A 10,721-nucleotide genomic window follows, 5' to 3' on the forward strand; every position below is an offset into this window, starting at 1 on the left:
CACAGCCATGGGGAAGGAAGTTATGGAGACCTCCTACTGCTTGGCAGCACCAGGTAACCTGCTTCAACCTTTTCTAACAAAAGCATGTGGCAGAAATGGCACGATTTGACTTTTCCTACCTATTTAATTGGTTCCCAAAAGTCACTCTAAAGCCAAGATGCTGGAAAGCTCTTACAGACCTGTCTGCCTTCCAACACGTGGGTACGGCCTTACAAAGTTATTCCCCTGGGGGAGGTTTAGGAGGTCCAGGCGTGGCACAAGCCACATGCACCATAATACAGCCCTCTGCACACACAGGCTGTAAGGACCAGCGGGCAGGGCCAGGCTTGGCCGCTGCTGCCCAGGGGAGCTTTGTGCTCCGGAGTCTGATAGAGACATGCAAGAACTGCAACAGCAGCTGTGCAGGCAGCTGTTCCCCAGGGTCAGTTCTTGGGGGGAACCATCTGGACAACTGCACACAGTAAAACAGGAGGGTACCTACAGAAGACATCTGTAAGAGCACATTGTCTGAAAAAAGAAACGCAGCTTGTTGGGTCTTGCCTCTGCCTAATTTCAGCAATTCCAAATGAAAACAATCTCTATACATCATTCGGGGTTTCTATTGAAAAAGTATTTTTAAAATTGTGAAAGAGGGAACCCAAATTCTGATCATTCTCACAGGCAACCATTAAGCACTCGTGGAAATGCTTTTTCAGAAAAGCTTATTCTCCCACTGATAAGGCATTTCCATGTAATTAAGAGATAAGAAGAGAAGGAGTGAAAAATGGTATTTGAAGTGAGTTTCTATGTTTACACATCCATACACAAATGAGCTCTCTGCTCACTCCTCTATTATACCAGATACCGTAGGCTCACTCCTAACAACTTCCCTCATTTCTTTTTCTGTGGTCTGTTTTGTAGGTAAAACTGATTTTTCAACACACCATTGGCAATGTAATTAACAACATGCAGTAGCTATGCAGGGTGAAGGGGTGCTGGGGCTCCCACGCCAGGCTGAGTCTCATGGGCCGTGTTTCAGGCAGCACAGCTTTCCTTCTCACCATGCTCAGGGTCACAGGCAAGGCAGGAGCCCCCAGGACGAGTGAGCACATCTCAGCACCCTGTGTGCTTCCTCATGTGCAGCAAGTCTCTGTCAGGAGCACGTCTGTGATTTCAGTTCGGCCATGGCAGAGTTTGGGCAGCAGCTGCCATCAGAGGAGGAACCTTCCTGGCTTATAGCAGGGAAGGGAGCACCTACAGTAGAACTGAGAAGCAAATGCATCCAGAGAAAAAGAAACAGCAGAGTGTCAAATGCCAAGCAGCTCTGAAACATGAGGCTCTCACCAACACAACCTTTCCAGATACATGAGGAGAAGCCCAATCCCAACTCCTGTGGAATGCTTGGGACACTTCAGTGGGAATCTGAGCCTCCTGGGCCTCATCCTCCAACTAGACAAAGCTGGTGTAAAGCCAGCAAGAAGTCATGGATGAGGCTTAAATCACTTCATTAACAGGGCTGAGGCGAATCAGGCTCTGGTGCTGTCCCCTGGGCAATCCAGAGCTGCTGGATGGCTGCACCCACTTCACGTGGGGCTGCCGGTTACTCGCTATGCAGAGCTGCGATCCCTACATCCAGATGGGAAAATATAGCAATGTATTCCCTCTGCAGCCCCTAACAACTCAGGGTGCCCTTTGGCGGATGAAGGATGACAAAGCCTATTTCAAGGTATTTTCATGCCTGCTAAGGTAGCAAAAATGATCAGACAGCATCAAATTCTTGGTTTCCACATCCAAAGGAAAGCCTTGCGCTATGCTGCTGCAAATTCTTACATCCAAATCTGAAGCAGGCAAACTCGGTTCATCTCTCTTTATGATACTGAGCCTCTTATGTTTTCCCTCCCAGCACTTTCATCTGCCTTTTGAGCTGCTCAGCATAGTGAACCAGATGTAGCAAGATTTAGGAGTCAGCACTTAAACACTTGCCAACTCTTCTCTGAAATAGCAATCTGCCAGCCTGATACACTCCCTCGAGACATGTGCTGCTTCCTGGGGGCTTCTATCAGGGACATTACTGAAAGACTGCTGAGCCTTGTACAGTCCACTGACTGGTATCCACTGCTGTTGTTTCGCGTGGGCACCAGAGATACAACCAGGAGCAGTCTGAGCAGTGTCATGAAGGACTACGGAGCCCTGGCAGCGGGACTCCGGAGCACAAGTAGTTTTTTCATCCATCCTCCTGGTCAAGAGAAGGTTTGAAAGGGCAAGTCGAGTCTGGCAAATCAACAGTTGGTTACAGGACTGATGCCACATCCAGGGGTTTGGCTACTTAGACCATGAGACTTTGAGAAACATGGTCTACTGCGGGTGATGGGGCCCATCTGTCAGAGAAGGGGAAGAGCATCTCCAGCCATGGGCTGGCCAGGCTGGCAAAGAGGCTTTAAACTGAAGTTGCCAGCAGAGGGGAACCTCAATCCATCCCACTCCGACCAGTCTGGTGCCGGTGCCAGTAACAGATGCACAGAGCCTGGAGAGAGGACACAGGGCAGCACGAGAGCACCTGGAGAGCAGCACAGAGGAATTCCAGCCAGTAAGTCAGCTTCATCAGAGGCCTAACCTAAATGCCTCTAATGTAAATGCACGCAGCATGGGGAATAAACAAGAGCTAGAATCTGCAGGGCTATGACCTTACTGCCACCACAGAGATGTGGGGGATGGTTCCTATGGCTGGAGTGTTGGAATGGAAGGGTACAGGCTCTTTAGGAAGGACAGGAAGGGGAGAGAAGGAGGGGGGTTACCCTCTGTGTCAGTGATGAGCTACATGCCTGGAGCTCTGCTGGCGATGGGTGAGGAGCCGACTGAGAGCTTATGGGTCAGGATTAAAGGAAGGGCAGGGACAGGGGACATTACTGGGGGGGGTCTACTACAGGCCACCCAACTGGGAAGACAGAACGGATGCTCACCCTCTGTAAACAGATAGCAGCAGCCTCACGTTCACAAGCCCCGGTCCTCACAGAGGACTTCAACCACTCCGCTATCTGTTGGAGGGACAACACAGCAGGGCATAAGCAATCCAGGAGGTTCCTGGAAGGCATGGATGACCACTTCCTTCTCCAAGTGACAGAGGAGCCAATGAGGAGAGGTGCTGTGCTGGACCTTGTTCTCACCAACAAGGAGGGGCTGGTGGGGAGTGTGAAGCTCAAGGGCAGCCTTGGCTCCAGGGACCACAAAATGGTGGAGTTCAAGAGCCTTAGGGCACCGAGGAGGACACACAGCAAGTTGGCCGCACAGGACTTCAGGAGAGCAGCCTTTGGCCTCTTCAGCAATCTGCTTGGCAGAGTAACATGGGATAATCCCCTGGAGGGAAGAGAGACCCAAGAAAGCTGGCTGATGTTCAAGGATCACCTCCTCCAAGCTCAGGAGCGATGCATCCCAGCAAATAGGAAGTCAGGTAAGAACTCCAGGAGGCTGCATGGATGAACAAGGAACGCCTGGACAAGATCAAACACAAGAAGGAAGCCTACAGAGGGTGGATGCAAGGACAGGTAGCCTGGCAGGGATACAGAGAAACTGTCCAAGCAGACAGGGATCAGGTTAGGAAAGCCAAAGCTCGGACAGAATTAAATTTGTCCAGGGACATCAAGGCCAACAAGAAATGCTTCTCTAGCTATGTCAGTGATAAAAGGAAGACTAGCAAAAATGTGGGCCCCCTCCGGAAGGAAACAGGAGACCTGGTTACCCAGCATACGGTGAAGGCTGAGGTACTTAAACACTTCTCTGCCTCAGTCTTCACTGGCAAGTGCTCCAACCACACTGGCCAAGACACAGAAGGCAAAGGTAGGGACTGGGAGAATGAAGAACTGCCCATGTAGAAGAAGAGCACGTTTGGGACCGTCTAAGAAACCTCAAGGGGCACAAGTCCATGGGACTGATGAGATGCATCCACAGGTCCTGAGGCAACTGGCGAATGAAGTGGCTCGGCCACTATCCATCACATTTGACAAGTCGTGGCAGTCCAGTGAAGTTCCTGCTGACTGGAAAAGGGGAATCATAACTCCCATTTTGAAAACAGGGAAAAAAAGAAGACCCAGGCCAGTCAGTCTCACCTCTGTGCTTGGCAAGATCATGGAGGAGATCCTGCTGGAAACTCTGCTAGGGCACATGTAAAATAGGGAGGTGACTGGTTTCAGCCAACACGGCTTCTCTAAGGGCAAACTGTGCCTGATTAATGTGGTGGCCTTCTACGACTGAGTTACAGCACTGGCGGACAAGGGAAGAGCAACTGATGTCATCTACAGGGACTGGTGCAAAGCATTTGACACTGTCCCACATGACATCTTTATTTCTAAATTGGAGACATGGATTTGACGGATGGACCACTCGGTGGATAAGGAATAGGCCGGATGGTTGCACTAAAAGAATTGTGGTCAACGGTTTGATGGCAGTGGCGAGTGGCGTCTTCACGGGTCAGTGTTGAGACCAGCATTATTTAACATCTTTGTTGGTAACACGGAGAGCGGGATCAAGGCACTCTCAGCAAGTTTGCTGACAACACCAAGCTGTGTGGTGCGATCACATGCTGGAGGGCAGGGATGTGCCATCCAGAGGGATCTGGACAGGCTGGAGAGGTGGGACCATGTGAACCTCATGGAGTTCAATGTCAAACACAAGGTCCTGCACATGAGTTACGGCAATTCCAAGCACAAACACAGGCTGAGTGCATTGAGAGTAGCCCTGAGGTGAAGGATTTGGGGGTATTAGTGAACGAAAAACTGACTGTGAGCCAGCCATGTGCGCTCACAGCCCAGAAAGCCAACCATGTCCTGGTCTTCATTCAGAGCAGTGTGGGCAGCAGGGCGATGAGGGGATTCTCTCCCTCTGCTCCACTCTCATCAGAACCCCCTGCAGGCCTGTGTCCAGCTCTGGGGGCACCAACAGCAGAAGGACACAGACCTGCTCGAGTGGGGCCAGAGGAGGCCACGAAGATGCTCAGGGGTCTGAAGCATCCCCCTGTGAGGACAGGCTGAGAGAGTTGGGGTTCAGCTGGAGAAGAGAAGGCTGCGGGGAGACCTTAGAGTGGCCTCCCAAAGGGGCTACAGGAAAGGTGGGAAGGGACTTTTTACAAGGGCATGTAGTGATAGGACAAGGAGTAATGGTTTTAAACTGACAGAGGGCAGATTTAGATCAGATGTAAGGAAGAAATTCTTCCCTGTGAGGTGGTGAGGCCCTGGCACAGGTTGCCCAGAGCAGCTGTGGCTGCCCCCTCCCTGGAAGGGTTCAAGGACAGGTTGGACGGGGCTTTGGGCAACCTGGGCTGGTGGAAGGTGTCCCTGCCTATGGCAGGGGGTTGGAACTAGGTGATCTTTAAGGTCCCTTCCAACCCAAATCATTCTATGATTCTCTGATACTAGAAGGCTGTAAGCAATTTTAATCCACGTAAAATCCAAAACTACGTATCATCCAAGTTCTAGATTAGGGTTTGACGACAACATGTGCAATCCACTCCTATTTCAGTATAAATAATGTGTAGGATTGGTGTAGAATTATTCTTATTCATGTCTTTTATGTTATTTTTTTAAGAGAAGATTTGTTCCAGTCACCGTATTGCCATCTCCATGATTGATTTGTTTTGCCAATTTACATCAAAGTCAGGTTATTCTCATCTGGATCTAGCAACAAAGGCAATACTGAGCATTTCTCTTTGTGTGGGAACAATTTAATGAGAAATAAGAACTAAATGAAAAATGAGGTATTTGATGAAGTCCCCGGTAAAGCAAGAACAGATGGGGTTTCTGTGCTTTATTAGTCTGTTTACCAACAGAATTGAAAAAATAGGTCACGACACTTCTGAAAAGTTAATAATAGTGCAACTTTTGAGAACAGGAAGGATCCATTAAACCTAAAGCAAATTAGAAGCATTCATCTATTCATCTCCTGACCATTACTTTCATATCAAATAAAGAAAATAAAAAAAAGTAATTTTATTTCGATTTCTATCTGTCTGTCTGTCTGTCTATCTATCTATCTGTGTTTCCATTACAGAGCACATCAGAATTATGCCTGTTCCAAATTAAAAATTACCCATGGAAGTGATGCCAACAGTTGCTTCTGTGACTAATTGTGTAGTGAATGGAGCTAATATTGCTGATGGTCTCCCCTCTTTGTCATTCTAAAGATGTTAATAAATAAATTACATATTTGCACAAAGCAGAGTTTGTGGCCTAATTTCTGAAACAAAGATCCTAAGGACAATAAAATTAAGAGGAATAACTTGAAATGAACTTTTCACCTGCACTTCAGCTGAGACTTTGAATGTATCAAATGTCATGGGTCAGATAAACCCGACGGGCAGGTGGTCTCACCAGGATGCAACCAAAATTCACCACTCCAGAGAGCTGAGTCCTAGCACACCATCCTCACCAGGTAGCGAGGGTTCCAGCCCTTGCTCTGCTTGCCTCCAAAGTCTGTTAGCACTGCTTCTTGCATAATAAGCATTGGTATTCACAAGAAGAACAGAAGTAACTAGTTACACAATACTGCAGTCTTCTACAGATGGTCCTCAGCCTCCCCCATGCATCTCTACATCCACAGTCTCTGGAAAGGTTCAAATCCAAAGCAAGATGCGACTGTTACCCCAGGATCTGTCACCCTGTCTTTAGGGAAAGCAGGCAAGAATCAGGGATGTCAGAAATGTAAAACAAGACAAATGAATCCATCAGGTCAACTCTGAATTTGAAATTTGCAGGTCAGGAATCTGTTCCTATGTAATTTTCCTTCTCTCCAGGGAATAACAAAGACTCGGAGCATCCCCTCACCTTCCCTCCGCCGCCAGGCCCCCCTCTGTCCTCAGCCAGGTTGAGGCACATTCTTGCTGGTGGAAGTGTCCTTCATGAAACATCAGCCTGGTGAAGTCTCTAGGTTTGTATTTTCAACTTTCATCATTATTTTTCCCCAGTGCTCATGAATAACCTCTCATTTGTTAAACCAGTGCAGCCAACTGTAAATGTTTCTGCAGATGGTGCAAAGCGATACATGGGCTCCATTAACCAGACCCTGTACATTTTCCAATGGAAACTATGATGATTAGAAATGTTAAAATTCTCCCTTGTCTGTAGGTGAGATAAGAGATTATCTTGGACCAGTGCTCAAAGCATTTTTCATCACCACAATAACTGCAAGAAAACAATCACCACAAATGAAATAAAAGTTAAACAAATATGCTACAGAAGGCCAATGATTCTGGGAAATCCAGAGTTCAGCATCCAATTCAATATTTAGCACCTTGCTAACACAGGTCAGGCATCAAGAGGAAAACAGACAAGCTTTGCTAGCAGTCTGTCTTTGGCAAGCCCTTCCCCGTGCTCATATGAAGTCTGACATGAGACAGAGCCAACAACCACTTATGAGAGCCAAACTATTTCAGCGCTCTTCCTTCTCATAGAGATGATGATGGGCATTTCCAGGATCTGGAGGAGGATGCGGGTGCCCACCTGTAGGAACTTGAATTGGAAAACCTGACCCTTTTGTCTGAAAGGAGATGCTCTGACAGTATCGACTATCTTCCTTTTGTTCCCTTTAAAACGTAGAAAGAAGAAAAATGTCAAAACCATCTTGTCTGGCCTGTTCTAATACAAATAACTTATCAGCATTCATCCTGTCAATGGGCCCAAGAAAAGGGGTTGCTGTCAGAAAAGCTTCAGCTCCGTGACTTTTCACCTACAAAATGGTTTAGCACCTCTAAGGATCTCTGCAAAACCCTTCAGCATTTTCTCTGTAGAGCAGACAGGTTTTTTTTACACCTAAGTGGATCAATTTTATATTTAACCAGAACACCATCTAGTAACAAATCCAACGTTTTCTGGCTTCCCTTGATAAATATAATTTTTTGCCAAAATTAAACATTTTAATAGACCTTTGGTAAACTGAGCAAGATTCATATTTTACTGCTTCATGCAGATGAGGAAACTAAAATAGAGAGAAACCAGCAGCAATGTTGTCCATTAAGCACTGGATCTACAGATTCAATATATAAATCACCAACGCTTCTTCTGACCCACAGTGGGCTGCACAGACGAGCAGGAGAGCTGGGCAGAGCTAAGCTAAGAACCTCCAAAATTAAAGGATAAAGGACAGAAATTATTTGAACACACCTGATGGAAAAATGAGTCTGAATACGATGCCCCTGGCAACATCAGACATATCCTGCTTTTAACATGATTTTCAATCATCTGTTTAGTTTGCACCTCAGTGAAAAGCTGGCCACTGGAGAAGCCAAAAGAAAACCTCACACCTATTTCCACAGGGAAAGCATGTATCTGTTCAGAGCCATAGATGGAGAAAGGATGAAGGATGCCCTACTGGACAGTTCGACAGGCTGCTGTTCGTGCCCTGCCACCTGCTCGGCCGCCCTTTGGGGACCCCTTCTGCAGGAGCCCCCCAGAAGGTGGGCAGCATCCCTGTGCATCTGTCGCCCGCACCCTGACACGCTCCCACTCCTCACCACTAACCCAGGTGCTACAGAGGTCAGCGTGTGGCTGGCCCCTGTGCAGCCAGCAACAGCTCCAGGCTATCTGCCTGCAGTAACTGCTTGGCCTGGTTTGTGTACAGCAGCGTGCAAACATGCTTGGGGTAATGAATGTTGCGGTAAGAGCAGATGTCCCCCAACGATGCAGCTGGTGGCCTCTTGCTTCTGTGTGACATTTGCCAGGCTGAGCTCAACCTCTGTGGGTGGCAGAAATCCCTGCTGGTGGGGGGCAGTGAGATGAGCATCGCACCGATGCTGCCTTGACTGAAAAATGCTTGAGCAGGAAGGGTCCAGAGCTGGCCAAAAACTGCTTCAGACACTAGAAAATTCACCCCCAATGTGAAATTTTAGGTGGACCAGAAATGCTTGATACTTGATGGCTACATGTTCATTTTTGGCCAAAAAGCCCCAAAACGTAGAAATTTCATTTGCATAAACCACTTATTTGTAAAGAATATAGAATCTTTTCAACCTTTTCTCTTTGAAACTACTTTCTTGTTTTAAAACAGACTATTGAATACAGGTGTGTTAGTTTTCTAGGGGAATTTCCAACCACCATGTTCAACAAAACCAACCTGAATGATAGTGACCTTGCCTGCATTTGCTCCCCCTGGCTGGCCTGGTTTGGCTTCTGCAAGTCCTTTTTCCTTCCCAACAGCAAACTGAAGCTGTTCCTGTACTTGGTTTGCTGTGTTAAGCTGCTAAATGCACACCACAGAGCTGTGACCCTGCATTCGCAACTGTCAGCAAGAATTTCTGTGAATAATTGATTTTTTTAGACACCAGTCTGAATGAGTTAGCAATAGTATGCAATTTATTATGGTGATAGAAATCATTCATGGACTGAGAAACTAACAGCCTGATCTAAAAACCTTTTCTACAGTTTTATCACTTTTTATTTTTCTTCTCTCCATTTTTTTTTTTTTATTGATGCTGGGTTCAGCTTTGCTGTTCCTGGGTTTCACCCATGACAGCAGAGGGGCATGCAGCCAGGAGAATGGCCACTGACACAAAAGCAACCTGCAAAATTGCAACATGTGAAAGTCACGCAGCATCCTGCCAGAAACCATTCAAGCACGGCAATGATTAACAGTACGAGTCAATAAGCACATCTGCTTTTGGCCTCCCTGGCCATAGGAATTAGTGAAAGATGGCATGAAGATTGACAGGGATGCCAGTAAAAGGATGGGGAACCAGTCCATTGTGTTTACTTTTTCCCATTAAAAAAGTCAATGATTGCAGGTGAGTTATATGCAGAACAGCAAGTTAGCTTAAGTGAGTAGATCAAAGGACAGCAGCCCTATGCCCTTCGCTTTCTTGTACTGCACGTGTCTAAGGAACTAAGATCTTGCATCAGACAATTCAGCTAAATAAATTATTGGCAGCTTTTGGATGGCCAGAATACAAGGCAAAACTAGTCTCTGATTTGTATTTAAAATGAGTGAAAAACTTAGTCCCAGTCTGTATTTCTGTATTTATTAACAATTATGGGCCAAACCCCAGAGCTCTCTCTTGCCTATGCAAAACTGTCACAGGCTTCATAGGGCACCTCTTTTTAAAGCAAAGTAAAACCTGATGTCCAGTCCAGATGCCTCTTTTGACCCAACCAACTAGCAAAGGTGTATAATTCTGCTCTTTTTTTACATGAAGGCACAAATTTCTGCTCTCCTGAACAGGAGGAATCAAACAACAAAGCTTGTCCCTTGCACCTCCTTCAGCCACGCCAGCCCAAAACACTATTTTCCAGCCCACGCATGGACTCAGGTTTTTGTACATCATCCCTTCACGTCACCTAACCCAGCTTCTGTCCCCATTTTCACCCCTCCTCAAAATCACTCCCAACCGAAGACCCTCTGCTGAGGAGACCTGTACATGTGAGCAGCATTGTGTTTGGCTTTATTTCATCCCAGAAATAACAACTCAATAGTCGCTTCCAACTTTGTCAGAGGAAGAGCAAAGAGTTAACCCATTCTCTTCCCCTCCAAGTGTTTCTGCCAGCCACTGCTGCTGCAATTCATGCTGCCCCCCTGAGTAGCCTGGGAGGTGCTGGGCCAGAAAAACTTCTGCTGCCAAAACCTTTTACCTAAACCAGCTCAACTCCATATCCAAGACCCTCCACAGATACAGGAATTAATTCATTTTGGTGAGCTTTCTGCAACTTCAGCATTTCTCACTGTCATCATTTAAAACAAAACAAAATGCAAGAGAGGCAGACTTCCAC

At 46.9% G+C, this 10,721-nt stretch overlaps 1 long non-coding RNA gene across 1 annotated transcript; it reads left to right on the forward strand.

The window, feature by feature from the left end:
* Positions 1-1,474: 1,474 nt before the first annotated feature.
* LOC113485009 lies at positions 1,475-2,754 on the forward strand. Its single transcript, XR_003399335.1, has 2 exons — positions 1,475-1,566; positions 1,597-2,754. It is a non-coding gene; the product is annotated as an uncharacterized LOC113485009 (long non-coding RNA).
* Positions 2,755-10,721: the final 7,967 nt, after the last annotated feature.

The sequence above is a fragment of the Athene cunicularia genome, assembly GCF_003259725.1.
Source record: "Athene cunicularia isolate RWA chromosome 12 unlocalized genomic scaffold, athCun1 chr12_part1, whole genome shotgun sequence".
NCBI classification, from domain to species: Eukaryota; Metazoa; Chordata; class Aves; order Strigiformes; family Strigidae; genus Athene; species Athene cunicularia.